General features: G+C 46.4%; 1 protein-coding gene across 7 annotated transcripts in view; it reads left to right on the top strand.

The window, feature by feature from the left end:
- Positions 1–206: 206 nt before the first annotated feature.
- PLEKHA1 (pleckstrin homology domain containing A1) overlaps positions 207–14,657 on the top strand; it is a 63,000-nt gene continuing 48,549 nt past the window's right edge. For 4 of the 7 annotated variants that reach the window (XM_089313880.1, XM_008270617.5, XM_008270615.5 and 1 more), the window contains exon 1: positions 320–459. The gene's annotated coding sequence lies outside the window, so the exon portion shown is untranslated. Of the gene's footprint in view, positions 460–778; positions 1,015–14,657 lie in introns of those variants that run through there. The other 3 variants (XM_008270614.5, XM_008270616.5, XM_089313879.1) reach the window with 3 other exon arrangements.

Below are 14,657 nucleotides of genomic sequence, written 5' to 3'. Positions count from 1 at the left end.
CTCGAAAACTACGAACCCCATGATGCATTGCGACACAGGGGCCCAGAGCCCCGCGCGCGTCCCTCTCCGGAGCGCCCGAGGCCACCGCCCTTGGAACCAGGAAGACGCCGCCGGGGACCGCGCGGGGCCTGCCGGGATTTGTAGTCTCCGCGCCTGGGAGTGCCCGCTCCGGAATCTCAGCCGCCGTCTGGGCGCTGAAGCTGCGCGGGCGCGCTTGCGCAGTGTGCGGGCGGGCCGTCGTGGGCGCCGTCCCGGCAGCTCCGTGCCTGTGGGAGCCCGAGCCGCCGCAGCGCGGTTGCTCCGGGCCGAGGCCGCGAGAAAGTTTGGCGTGAGGAGAGCGCCGCGCTGGAGCGGGACGAGACTGGGCGCGAAGCGGCGGTGGCGGGGCTCCGGGAGCGCCGCGCCGGCTGAGGCGAGCGGGGAGGCGGTCGCGCGTCCGCCCGGGGGCCGGCGGTGCCGGTGAGTGCGGGGCCGGCGCCCCGTCCCCGCCTGTGTCCACCCTGCGCGCCGCCGCACCTGGGCGAGGCCGCGGGCCCGCTCACCTGCGCGGGGTCTCGGGGCGGCGTCCTGCTCCCGCGGCTCCCCGCTGTTCGCCTGCCCTCACCCGCGGCGGGGCCGGCCCGCTGGCGGGTCGCCGGGGGCTGCGGCGCGCCCCCTCGCTCGGCGGCGCGGCCGGCCAGCTGTCCGGGGATTCCCGGCGGCCACGCCTGTCGGGTGGCTCGGCTCCAGGGCCGCGTCCGCGGGCGCCCCTGGGTGGGGAGGCGCCCCCGCCCTGGCCGGGGTCGCGCGCAGCGGCGGCCGCCTCGCACCCCGGGCAGGTGGGGCCCGGGGCCGCCGAGCGGTCTGGGGGTTTGTCTCGGATGCTCCCTGTGCCCCTCGTGGGGAGCTCGCGGAGGGGAAGGCGCCGTCGGAAGGAGGCGGCTTCTGCTTAGGCTCCGTGGGCGCGGGTCCAGGGCGTTTGCACCTCTGGCCTCGGCATCGGATCCCGCTGGTTTCCTGACTTTGCAGTCGCAGGTTGTCTATTTTAACAAGATTTGCTTTGCGTTAATGAAGCCGTTGCCCTTTGTGAATTAGTTTTCCAACTCGAAAATCTTATTTCCGGTGTGTTGAACGACTGGAACAAATAGCACTCCCCGAAGTTTGCACCATTGTCTTTTATCTTAGCGCTCCTGGTCAGTCTGCTTCATTTCCTCCCAAGTACGAAGCTTGTGTACTTTCTGTGTCGTTGCCTGCCTTCCGAACAGTTTAGAGCAACATTGGAATTTTGATCTGAGAAAAATTGTGAAAAAAAAAATCAACTCCTGAAATGATTTTTCTTAGCAATCCGAAGGACTTGAAAAACTAATTTTTAAGCAGGCTTGTTCTAAAGTGCCTGTTGTGCGTTTCTTTCTCTTAATTGTTGATATTGACACACTTGTGGCAAAAAAATATTTCCTCAAATAGAGTTTGTTTAAATATTTATCCTGGCCGGGTTCTCCCGAGGGAAAGTGCATTTTCGAATACTGATACATTCGTGCAGGAATAAGCTCGCCGGATGCGAGCACTAGGTCGTGTGTGGTGTGGCGCGCGGGTCCTACGGTGGTCAGTGACAGCTGTCTCTTGAGTTTACTTGGCATCATTTGGCTGTGAGTTTGTACTGTGGGATAAGCGGTGGCTAACTTTCCTGATATTAAAGATGTGATCGATCTACCTGCCTTCACTTCCTAGCTCGCTTTATCTTGTTAATTAGTATTTTTATTGTTGCTTTGGGGAGGCGGGCCAGGAGCGGACTTGTATCTTTGTTCCCAGTTTTAGCCATGTGGCTAGATAGGAGACCCTGTGTAAGTTTGGGTTTGTCATAGACAGGGAGAGACAGCAGGACAGGAAAAGTGCACAATTGTGAGGAGACTGCCATGAGTTCACAAGCCGGAAGGACCTTTTTAGAAATGTTTAGAGTGGTTAAGAATAGCGTTTGGTTCTTTCTTTAAGAAGTCACTGGGCGGTACTGGACTGCTGTTTGATAACATTTGGGTTATGATGATACTGACACTTCTGGGAAGATCCTTGGGAAAGAGAGATCAATTTTACATTTTTTATAGAGATCTTTCCTTCCAAAACATTTAATGAAGCTTTTTAATAAGTGACTTTTTGACTTAAGTCTGAAAGCTTTTACTATTATTAGTCTTACTGCAGATCCCACAGTTATCTTGACTGTAATAATACATTAATTCAAAATGAAATCTTAAGTCATTTATTAGCATAATTTAAGTTAGACTTTGACATTGACTATGTTTGAAGTTGGTTGTTCTTGTTCTGTTTAACTGTCATTTAAAAAGGGAGAAAGATAGTTTTCTGCAGAGAATCTAATTCTTCAGATGTGACAGTAGTTATACTCTTACTGGGGAGAAGATTCCAAGTACTATACAGGTGGCAACTCCCGCATTTGCTTCCAGCTGTGAGCAGAGGTGATATATATAAAGAATTACTTTCTCATTTGCTGAGCAGCTTACTTTTGGTAATATTAAAGCATAAAGTGTCAAGGTTTTTTAAAATCTCATTTCAGATCTGCAGTGTTAAAATAAAATGGCTTCACTAAGGTAAATGTTAAAGCTTAATTTTAGGTCTTTGGACCATTGCTGAGTACACAGCGTTTGGAAACTTACTGACATGGTATCTGAAAGGAGCTCTTGGTGCAGAGACTTGATTGCTTTAGGTGCTTGTCTGTAATGCTTATTTGTAGAAAAATGGAAATTATGGAATATTTTTCTATAAAAATAAAATTTTCTGTTGATACTTGCTATAGTAGGACTTTGTTATACTGAATGAGTAATGTTAAACTTTTTAAACCTAATATTATTTCCTTGTGGGTGCTGTGTAGTAAAGAATATGACTTTGTAATTCCTGTAAGATATTTAAGCAACTATATGTTTGCTGTTTATTTTAGTATGTCATTTGACTAGTTGAATTGCTTTGATTCCGGAAGATAGTGTTTGGGGGGAATTTATAAGCAAGCTTCCTTTGAACTGGAATTTCTATTGAATATGAGAGAGTATTTTTTTAAAAAGATCAAGGAAGTTTTACTTAGAGTAAGATGTTGCTTGCTAGATGGGTCCCTTATTCTGCAATAGTTGTGGTTTTACCTCTTTAAGTGGCCTGGCCTTTTATGGCTCAAGATCTCTACATCTTGGATTGAGTTTACTTTCTTCTGGAAGCAAGGACAGTCACAGACAGGAGAACTGGAGGCATCCCCGGGGTTTCTGATGCAGCATCTTCCCCAGTACAGGAGTCCCCCAGGAGGATTTCCTCCGCAGGTGGGCAGGTGGCAGGTGGGCAGGTGCTCCTATCACCAAGGGTGGTAATGCCCTTGAGATGCTGGCAGGTTATTGAGCAGCGTGAGTTGGTGGCAACAACATAAAGACAGTCTTGATTCTCACCGTTCACTGCTGTCAGCTGGGCTTTGTAGGATCTTCTCTTTCCCGACCCCTGCCTTGTGACATTATAGGTGGTTTTTCTATCATTTACTGCTATTGGAAGCTCTAGCCTCATCTATTCCGGTTTAAACCTTCAATCTCATGTTCAGTTTAAAGCGCCTTTCCTCCCTTACCCCAGATCTGGAAGGCTAGGGAGAGTGTGGGGTGCTCCTGGGACACATGCTTTTTTCATCCCCCTCTTCAGAGATGCACTTGGACAGAGGTTAGTCAGAAGAGAAATGCGAATCGGCCAGTCTTTCTTAGCCCTCTCTTGAGTAGCAGCAGCAGGCCATTGATGTGCACTGATCGGCAGCCAAGCCGGCCTTTTTGGGGAGATCTGCAGGGACACTCCCTGCTCACAGTTACAGATGGGAAGTTTTCTGTGGCTAAACTTTTCCAACCTACACACCCCCCTGCCTGGTCCTCCTGAGCCTTCAGTCCAGACCCTGGTTCCTGGGAGTGTGTATGGGGGTGAGTAGTGGTGGATATCTTCTCTTTGCGGCCACATTTTTGACTACAGCAAGAGCATTAGTGTAGGTACTGGTGCAGTTTCCAGTCAGCACGCTGGAAACTCACGTCCATGAATGGCAACTGCTGGCATGCCGGCTGCTGAAGTTTGGCCTTGTTTTTGTGCCCTGCCATTTCTGGTCAGTTCTCTTTGTCCGTTTGTTCAGGTAGTCACAAGCCAGTCACTCAGTCCACTGCACCAGTAGACACTGAGCTGTCCAGTCTCTCCTTGTCAGCACTTCTGATTTCGGTGAGTGATTTCTCCCAGAGGGCCTTGCCACTGTTCTGAGTGAAAACCACTTTTGCTTTTCTTGTGTTCTCTCTGAAGACTTATAAGAATTCTAATTCTTTCCTTCTCTTCTGATAGCTGCTTATATAGAGTGGAAGGCTGGTAAGGTGGTGGTTAGGTTGCCAGAGCCCTGAGGGGTGTGTGTGTGTGTGTGTGTGTGTGTGCGCGCGTGCGTGCTCGCGCTGAAATCAACCCCTGGTCAGCTTTTTGTCTGTCAGTGATTCTGGGGTAGTAGGGATACTGGTTCCACCAGGCATCTTATTAACATAACAACGAAGTCCTGTGGCCCTGAAGTTCTTGATGGCTCCATGTAGAATTTAATTTTCTTTCTGTATTTCTCTTTCCTTACAACTTTTATTTTTGGATTACTTCCTGGTTCCTGACTGATGAAATGTTAGCTGTGGGCCGGCGCCGCAGCTCACTAGGCTAATCCTCCGCCTAGCGGCGCCGGCACACCAGGTTCTAGTCCCGGTCAGGGCGCCGGATTCTGTCCCGGTTGCCCCTCTTCCAGGCCAGCTCTCTGCTGTGGCCCGGGAGTGCAGTGGAGGATGGCCCAGGTGCTTGGGCCCTGCACCCCATGGGAGACCAGGAGAAGCACCTGGCTCCTGGCTCCTGCCATCGGATCAGCGCGCCGCGGCGGCCATTGGAGAGTGAACCAACGGCAAAGGAAGACCTTTCTCTCTGTCTCTCTCTTTCACTGTCCACTCTGCCTGTCAAAAAAAAAAAAAAAAAAGTTAGCTGTGAATATGTTTATTTATGACTGATTTATAAGATCTAATACACCTTAGAGCATGAGTAAAGCGGAATTTAAACTTTTTGGAGGAGAATTTTAGTAATAGAGCTTTATCTGTTGTTACTTCACACTAGCTTGACTAAGAATATAAATGCAAACAGAAATACGAGGTTTGAACTTTCTTCCTTTCATCATCTAGACAAACCAGTCACCTGCTAAGTGATTTCTTGTCTCATGAGGAGAAAGCAGCTTTCTGTCTGGAAACTTGAATATTAACATGTGATGCAGTAATTATGGGTTACCTAATACTTCATTAAACAGATAGTTTTTGAGTGACTTCCCTGTGCCAGCCACTGTTTTAGGCATTGGAAAAACAACAGTAAATAACAACAGCAACAAAATCTCTCGGGAAACAAACGAGAAACAGGCAGATGAGTAGTATTCGCTCGATAGTGGTGCATGCTAAGAAGAGTGAAGCAGGGCAGAGAGATAGGAAGTGGCAGACAGTTTGTAGGACTTGCAGTTTTAGATAATTCTAGAGAAGACGTCACTGAAGAAAGTGACCTTTGAGTTAGAAGGCCCTGAGCTGGGAGCTTGTCAGGTGAGTAGGGGTGGGGGTTGGGATGGGACAGTAGGGGAGGTGAGGCCTGTGTGTCTTTTTAAGGGCTTTGGTTTTTACTTCGAGTGAGATACTCTGAGTGCTTCTCAACCTTGGCTCAATATTAGAAGTATCTGGGGGAGCTCTGAAAAAGTTCTGATACATAGATGATCCAATGATCGGTGCGGGGAGGAGGGTCCAGCTGGGGAATCAGAATGTGCATAGGGACATTACATGGGCTACTGGTTTCAGCAGATATCTTGTTAACAGATAACAGTGAAGCCTGTGACCCTGACGAGGTCTCACCTTGCAGGGCAGGAACAGGCAGGTGGGTGTGTAGGTTGGAGAAGGTTTAACCACAGAAAATTTCACATCCACTTCTGTGCAGCAGGGAGTCTCCTGCAGATCTCAGCAGAATGCCAGTTTGGTTTCCTAGTGGTGGACATCAGTGGCCCTGACACTTGTAGTTGTTGTTACAAAGGGCATAACGACATTTAAAGATTTAGAGCAGTGCTTGCAAGTCATAATATGTGTGTTTTTAGAATGAACACTTGAATATATATATATATATTTAAAGATTTGTATTTATTTGAAAGAGTTACACAGAGGAAGAGACAGAGATAACTTGATCTTCATCTGCTGGCTCATTCCCCAAATGGCCAGAATGGCCAGGGCTGAGCCAGGCCGAAGGCAGGAGTCAAGAGTTTCTTCCGGATCTCCCACATGGGTTCAGAGGCCCAAGGACTTGGGCCATCTTCTGCTGCTTTCTGGGGTACATTTAGTAGGGAGCTAAATTGGAAATGGAGCAGCCAGATCCCAAACCAGCTCCCACATGGGATGCTGGTGTCGCAGGTGGTGGCTTTACCCTCTATACCACAGTGCCGACCCTTGAATATATGTTTTAATGGGATGACTGACTGCCATGTTGAAATAGGTTGAGGTGGGGAAGGGGTCAAAACAAGGATGTCCTACAGTAATTTAGGTGAGGGGTGATGGTTGCTAGGACCAGAGTGGCAGCGAGTAGTGCAAAGCGGTGGGATTCTGCATATATTTTGAAGATGAGCCAACAGGATTTGCACATGGAGACAAATATAAGACTTAAGCGTAGGCATCCAAGGTGTTTGGACTGAACATTGGAAGAGGGAATGACCATTTACTGATATGTCTCAGATGTCTGTTAGAAAAGTAGACCTGTAGAGCAGGAGATGGTAAGGTGAGTGGTTTTCAGTGGAGTGTTTGGGGCTAGAAATAGCAATTTTGAAGTCTTCAGTGTTTAGACCTGTGAGAATGCATGACCTCACCAGCCTGATGATATACAGAAGAGAGTTCCATAGACTACACCCTTGAGTCATGTTTGCTTTCAGTGATCTGCAGGGTGAAGCGTTCCTTAAGGTTTCTGATGTACTTTAGAGTGAAAGACAATAGTATTTCTTTTTCTTTTCTTTTTTCTTTTTTTTTTTTAATTTTTGACAGGCAGAGTGGACAGTGAGAGAGAGAGACAGAGAGAAAGGTCTTCCTTTGCCGTTGGTTCACCCTCCAATGGCTGCCGCAGCTGTCGCGCTGCGGCCGGTGCACCCCGCCTATCTGAAGGCAGGAGCCAGGTGCTTCTCCTGGTCTCCCATGGGGTGCAGGGCCCAAGGACTTGGGCCATCCTCCACTGTACTCCCTGACCATAGCAAAGAGCTGGCCTGGAAGAGAGGCAACCGGGACAGAATCCGGCACCCTGACCGGGACTAGAACTTGGTGTGCTGGCGCTGCAAGGCGGAGGATTAGCCTACTGAGCTGTGGCGCTGGCCCTTTTCTTTTCTTAAAGATTTATTTTATTTATTTGAAAGGCAGAGTTAGAGAGAGGTCTTACACATGCTGGTTCACTCCCCAGATGGCCGCAATGGCTGGGGCTGGGATAAGTGGAAGCCAGGAGACAGGAGCTTTATCTGGGTCTCCCAGGTGGGTACAAGGGCCCAACCTCTTGGGCCATCTTCTGCTGCTTTCCCAGGCACATTTGTAGGGAGCTGGATTGTAAATTGGCTTCTGTATGGTATGCTGGCATTGCAGGCAGCAGCTTAACCTGCTTTGCCACAATGCCAGGCTCCACATTTCCTTTCTGAAAGAAGCTTAAGAAATAATCTGTACCATGTAATTCACCCATTTATTTTTTAGAAGTTTTACTTATTTTTACTTGTTTGAAAGGTAGAGTGTCCCTCCCTCCCTCCCTCCCTCCCTCTCTCCCTCTCTCCCTCTCTCCCTCTCTCCCTCTCTCTATCACACACACACACACACACACACACACACTTACTTTCTGTTCATTCCCCAACTGCTTGCAACAGCTGGGGCTGGGCTCTGCCAAAGCCAGGAGCCTGAAACCCTAATCAGGTCTCCTGTGTTTGTGGCAGGGACCCAGGTAATGGAACCATCGCTTGCTGCCTCCCAGGGGATACATCAGCAGAAGTGTGGATCTCCAGGGTAGGCACTCCAGTATGGAATGCAGGTATCCCAAAGAGGCATCCTGCCCACTCGACCCTGTCCCTCACCAATTTAAAACATATAGTTCAATTTCATATCCACAGCTGTTCTGTGGATAGGAGTATTCTCAGTTGCGCTGTTATCACCACAATTGTTTTCAGAATATTTTTTACCATCCCAAATAGAGACCCTCTATCTAAACATCTCCTCATTTCCCTCCTGTCCCCTTGTACCTAGGCAACCACTAATCTACTCTGTGTCTCTGGGGACTTGCCCATTCTGGATTTCATATCGGTGGAATCGTATAATATATGGTCTTTTTACAGACAAGTGGTATCCACTAGTACCTGATTTCTAGATTCATTAGACACTAATGCATTGATAAAGGTGGGGGCTCTAGAATTGCAATACAGGTACGTTTTCTTTTTGGTAATTAGTAAGAAAACTATTGGGTGATATATTGAGACTGTATGAATATTCTGTTCCCTACTATTTCATGTAATGGCTTTAGTGTTCACTGAAGATGCTTGCTGAAATCAGGGATTATTTTCGGATTTCAAATTGATGATTTTCTGGTCCTGTCATTCCAAAGGTAATGATGTGTTCATAGTATTTCTAGTTTGTGGATGCACTCTACAGAGTTTTTCCTTTTGTTTGTGTTTGTATCTCTTTTGCTGTGAAAATCGTGGTTCCTAGTAATAAATGTTTTATATCTTAATTTTATGTTAACTATCAATAGTATCAATGTATTTGCATTATCCTGTAATATACATAGTCTTTTCATATACTAAACTAGTTTCACATTATTGTACCAAGTAGGCATGCTGGATTCCAGGACAGATGCAAATATGATTTTGCTGAATGCTGCCAAATTCACCTCAGTAGGGTTTTACCCTTTTACATTCTTACCAGCAGTGTGAAAGAGTTCTTATATTCTTAACACCTCACCAGTGTAGTAAGTTGTCAAACTTATGAGTTTTTACCAGTTTGATAGATGAAAAATGGTATCTCTATATGGCATAGATTATTTTAACTTTCAGCGCATTGTCAGTATCCACAGAAGTAGACGGAACAGTTTAACTGTGACCTTAGGTACCTGTCATTTAGCCCCAAAAGCTGTCAACCTGGGCCAAGTTTCCTCCATTCATTCTCTCTTCCCAAATTATTTTGAGGCAAATTCCAGATAGCATTTTATCTTTATTAATAAATATCTCTGAATAATGACTCTTTTTCTTTTAAGAACTACAATACCATTATTACACCAAAAATATATATTTCCTTAATAACATCAGACAGTATTCAAATTTCCAGTTTTCTTAAATATGTCATTTTCTTTCTTTAAAAAAACAAAACAAAACACAGGATTTAAATAAGGTCCACATGTGTGATTGGTCCAGATGTCTTTTAAAAATTTTTTTTAATGGTTTATTTATTTATTTGGGAGGCAGAATTGCAGAAGGAGGAGAGACAGATCTTCCATCTGCTAATTCACTTGCCAAATGGCCACAATGGTTGGGGCTGGGCAAGGCCATAGCCAGGAGCCAGGAGCTTTATCTGGGTCTCCTGTAAAGGTGCAGGGGCCCAAGTACTTGGGCCATTTTCCACTGCTTTCCCAGGCACATTAGCAGGGAGCTGGTTCTGAAGTAGAGCAGGCAGGACATAACTGGTACCCATATGGGATGCCAGCATTGTCTCAGGCAGCAGCTTAACCCATTATGCCACAATGCCAATAAATTCTTTCTTTTTTCTTTTTCTTTTTTTTTTTTTTTTGTTTTTTTTGTTTTTTTGTTTTTTTGTTTTTATTTGACAGAGTTCGACAGTGAGAGAGGGAGAGAGAGGTCTTCCTTCTGTTGGTTCACCCCCCAAATGGCCGCTACCGCTGGCGCTGCACCGATCTGAGGCCAGGAGCCAGGTGCTTCCTCCTGGTCTCCCACATGGGTGCAGGTGCCCAAGCACTTGGGCCATCCTCCACTGCCTTTCCGGGCCAAAGCAGAGAGCTGAACTGGAAGAGGAGCAGCTGGAACTAGAACCCTGTGCCCATATTCGATGCTGGCGCTGCAGGCAGAGGATTAGCCAAGTGAGCCATGGTGCTGGCCCTAGTAAATTCTTTCTTAATTTATAGATTCCTCTCCAGTTTCTTACTCCTACTGCTTTTCAATTTAATTTTGAAGAAACTAGTTGTCCTGGAGCTGGTGCTGTGGCATAGCAGGTAAAGCCACCACTTGCAGTGTCAGCATCCATATGGGTGCTGGCTGTAGCACTTCCAATCCAGCTCTCTGCTGGGCCTCTGCACCCGCGTGGAAGACCTGGAGGAAGCTCCTGGCTCCTGGCTTCAATTGTTCCAGTTCCAGCCATTGCAGCCATTTGGGGGATGAACTGGTGGATGGAAGACCTCTCTCTCTGCCTCTGCCTCTCTGTAACTCTGCCTTTCATATAAATAAATAAATCTTAAAAAACAAAACCAAAAGCTAGTTGTCCTCCTTTCCTCCACCTGCAGCCCCGTGCAGCTGCTGATCTACATTCTGTTCCTATAAACTGGTTTGCAGTTTTTATAACTTTATAGACACGCAGTCATTCAGTAAATGGCCTTTGATGTTTGTCTTTTTTTCACTTAGTATGATTTTGAGATTCATTCATATAGTTGCATGTGTTAGTAATTCCTTTTACTGTAGAGATGTGATGTATATAATCCAGTGGATAGATACACCACATTTAATTCATCTGTTCACTTGTTGATGGAGTTTTGGATTGTTTATAGTTTGGGGTTTAGGAATAGAGTTACTGTAAACATTAATCAGTTAGTCTTTTTGTGCATATGTATTTACATTTTTCTTGGGTAAACACCAGGAATGGAATAAATCATAGGACAGGTTTATCCCACCATAATCAAGGTACATCACAGCTCTTTTACCTCTAGAATTATGTCAGTTCCTTTCTCCCTTTGCTGGTCTATCTGTTCTCTGTCCCTCTGTATCCTTTTTGGTTTGGTTCCTTTCACTTTGCAAAATACATATGAGATATTTTCTGTGTTGTTGTGTATATGAATATTTCATTCCTTTGTGTTGCCAAGTAGTAGTGCATTGTATTGGTTGTATCACAGTTTGTTTACTCATTCAGCAGTTGAAGGGAATTGGGGTTGCTTTTTTCTTGTCAGTTGTGAATAATGCCTCTGTAAACATCTGCATGCAGAATTTTGTGTGAGTATAAGCCTTCAATTCATTTGGGATTTCTGGGTTGTATTGTAAGGGTACGTTTAACTTTGTTAGACACTGCCCAAATTGTTTCTGTTTTTCAAAGTTGGTATACCATTTTACCTTCCTACCAGCAATGTGTAGTAGTCATTTGTTTCACATCCCCGACAGCATTTAGTATTGCTAGGTGCTTTTGTTGATTTTAGCTCTTCTACTCGTGTTTTTGTATTTGCAATACTTTCCTGACTAATGATGATGAGTATCTTTTTTGTGTGTGCGTTTCACTATTTTCATATCTTCTTTGTCAGTTTACCTGTTCAAGCTTTTTACCCATTTTCCTGTTTGGCTGTTTGAATTATTATCGAATTGAAATAATTACCTGCTATTCTTGTATTTTAGGCTTTTGGTAGATACATGTGTGTTCAATATTTTCTCCCATTTTGTGCCTTGTCTTTTTGTTTCTTAATGGTGTCTTTCGAAGAAGAGAAGTTTTTCATTCTGATTAAGTTGATACATATCAATCATTACATGATTCAGGCTTTTTGTGTCTCACCTACGAAATTTCCGTGTACCCACATAGTTGTAAAAACTTTCTCCTCTATTTTCTTGTGCCATCTTCTGCTGCTTTCCTAGGCACATTAGCAGGGAGCTGGATTGGAAGTGGAACAGGGGCTGGCGCTGAGGCATAGCAGGTAAAGCCACTGCCTACAGTGCCGGCATCCCATATTGGCACTGGTTCAAGTCCCGGCTGCTCCACTTCAAATCTAGCTTTCTGCTACAGCCTGGGAAAGCAGTAGAAGATGGCTCAAGTCCTTGGGCCCCTGCACCCACATGGGAGACCCAGAAGAAGCTCCTGGCTTCAGATCTGCATGGCTCTGGCCATTGCAGCCATCTAGGGAGTGAACAAGTAGATGGCAGACCTCTCCTTCTCCCCCTCCCTCCCTCCCTCTCTCTCTCTCCTTCCCTCCCTCTCTCTCCTTCCCTCCCTCCCTCCCTCTCCCCCTCTCTCCCCCTCTCTCCCCCTCTCTCCCCCTCTCTCCCCCTCTCTCCCTCTCTCCCTCTTTACCTGTAACTCTGCCTTTCAAATAAAATACATCTTTTTAAAAAAAAAAGAAGAAAGAAAGTAGAGCAGCCAGTACATGAACTGGTACCCATATAGGATGCCAGTGTTGCAGGTGGTGGTTTAACCCACTAGTCACAATGCCAGCCCCATTGGGATAATTATTAATCAGTGATATACTGTGGATTTAATTTGATAACATTCTGTTAGGAACTTTCCTTTCTTTGTTTATAAGGGGTATTGTATTGTATTTTTTTTTTTTTTTTTTTTTTTTTTTTTTTTTTTTTTTTTTTGACAGGCAGAGTGGACAGTGAGAGAGAGAGACAGAGAGAAAGGTCTTCCTTTGCCGTTGGTTCACCCTCCAATGGCCGCCGCGGCCGGCGCGCTGCGGCCGGCGCACCGCGCTGATCCGATGGCAGGAGCCAGGAGCCAGGTGCTTTTCCTGGTCTCCCATGGGGTGCAGGGCCCAAGCACCTGGGCCATCCTCCACTGCACTCCCTGGCCACAGCAGAGGGCTGGCCTGGAAGAGGGGCAACCGGGACAGAATCCGGCGCCCCGACCGGGACTAGAACCCGGTGTGCCGGCGCCGCTAGGCGGAGGATTAGCCTAGTGAGCCGCGGCGCCGGCCTGTATTTTTTTTTTTTTTTTTGGTAATACTTTTGGTAGACTTTGGTGTTTGGGTAGTGTTTGTCTCATTAAACATGTTAGAAACTGCTCTCTTATTTACTCAGAGGGTTTATTATTTCTTTTCCTTAAGTGATGAATGCAGTTTACATATGAAAATTTTTGGACTGCACTTTTCATTTTGGGAAGGTTTTAGTGATGAATTCCACTGCTTTAGAATATACAGGGCAATTCAGATTTTCTTATCATGTGAGTTTTTTCAAAGAATTTGTCCCTTTCCTCTCTGTTATCAAATTTGTTTGCATAGTTTTTGTTTCTTTTTTCTTTTCTTTTCTTTTCTTTTTTTTTTTTTTTAATTTGACAGGCAGAGTTAGTGAGAGAGAGAGAGAGAGAGAGAGAGGGGTCTTCCTTTTTCCATTGGTTCACCCCCAAGTGGCCGCTACGGCAGGCGTGTTGTGGCCGGTCGCGGCCAGCGCATTGCACCGATCTGAAGCCAGAAGCCAGGTGCTTCTTCCTGGTCTCCCATGTGGGTGCAGGGTCCAAGCATTTGGGCCATCCTCCACTGCCTTCACAGGCCACAGCAGAGAGCTGGACTGGAAGAGGAACAACTGGGACAGAATCTGGCGCCCCAACTGGGACTAGAACCCGGGGTGCCGGCACCGCAGGTGGTGGATTAGCCTAGTGAGCTGTGGCGCCAGCTGCATAGTTTTTTATATTATACTTTTTTAAAGATATATATTTTTAAGGAGTTTTAAAGATTTTATTTATTTACTTGAGAGGTAGAGTTATAGACAGAGGGAGAGACAGAGAAAGATCTTCCATTGGCTGGTTTACTCCCCAAATGGCAGCAATGGCTGGAGCTGGGCTGATCTGAAACCAGGAGCCAAGAGCTTCTTATAGGTCTCCCACGCAGGTGCGGGGGCCCAAGCACTTGGGCCATCTTCTGCTATTCTCCGAGGCCACAGCAGAGAGCTGGATCAGAAGAGGAACAGTCAGGACTAGAACCAGTGCCCATATGGGATGCCGATGTTGCAGGTGGAGGCTTAGCCCACTATACCACAGAACCGGCCCCTATATTATTCTTACTTTTTTTTTTAAGATTTATTTATTTATTTGAAAGTTAGATATACACAGAGAGAGAAGGAGAGGCAGAGAGAGAATTCTTCCGCCTGCTGGTTCACTCCCCAGATGGCCAAAACAGCCAGAGCTGTGCTGATGCAAAGCCTGGAGCCAGGAGCTTTTTCCAGGTCTCCCAGTGGGTGCAGGGGCCCAAGGACATGGGCCATCTTCTACTGCTTTCCCAGGCCATAGCAGAGAGCTAGATTGGAAGTAGAGCAGCCAGGACTTGAACTGGCTCCCATATGGGATGCTGGTACTGTAGGTGGAGGCTTTACCTGCTACGCCACAGCACCATCCCCTATTCTTATTTATTTTGAAACTCAGAGCTAGAGAGAGAGGGAGATCAATCTTCATCTGCTGGTTACTCCCCAGATGGCTGTAACAGCCAGCACTGGCCAGGCTGAAGCCAGGAGCTTCATCTGGGTCTCCCATGTGGTGGCGGAGGACCAAATACTTGGACCAATCTTCCACTTCTTTCCCAGGCACATTAGCAGGGAGTTGGATCAAAAATGGAGCAGCCCAAACTTGAATAGGCGCTTGTATGGCATGATGCCAGCGTCAGACAGAGTCTTAACCTACTATGCCACAATGCTAATAAGCCCTGTATTATTATCCACTGTAGGA

This window comes from Oryctolagus cuniculus, chromosome 15, assembly GCF_051225735.1.
Source record: "Oryctolagus cuniculus isolate XC-2025 breed Fujian yellow rabbit chromosome 15, ASM5122573v1, whole genome shotgun sequence".
NCBI lineage: Eukaryota > Metazoa > Chordata > Mammalia > Lagomorpha > Leporidae > Oryctolagus > Oryctolagus cuniculus.
This window is presented reverse-complemented; position numbering and strand designations above follow the sequence as displayed.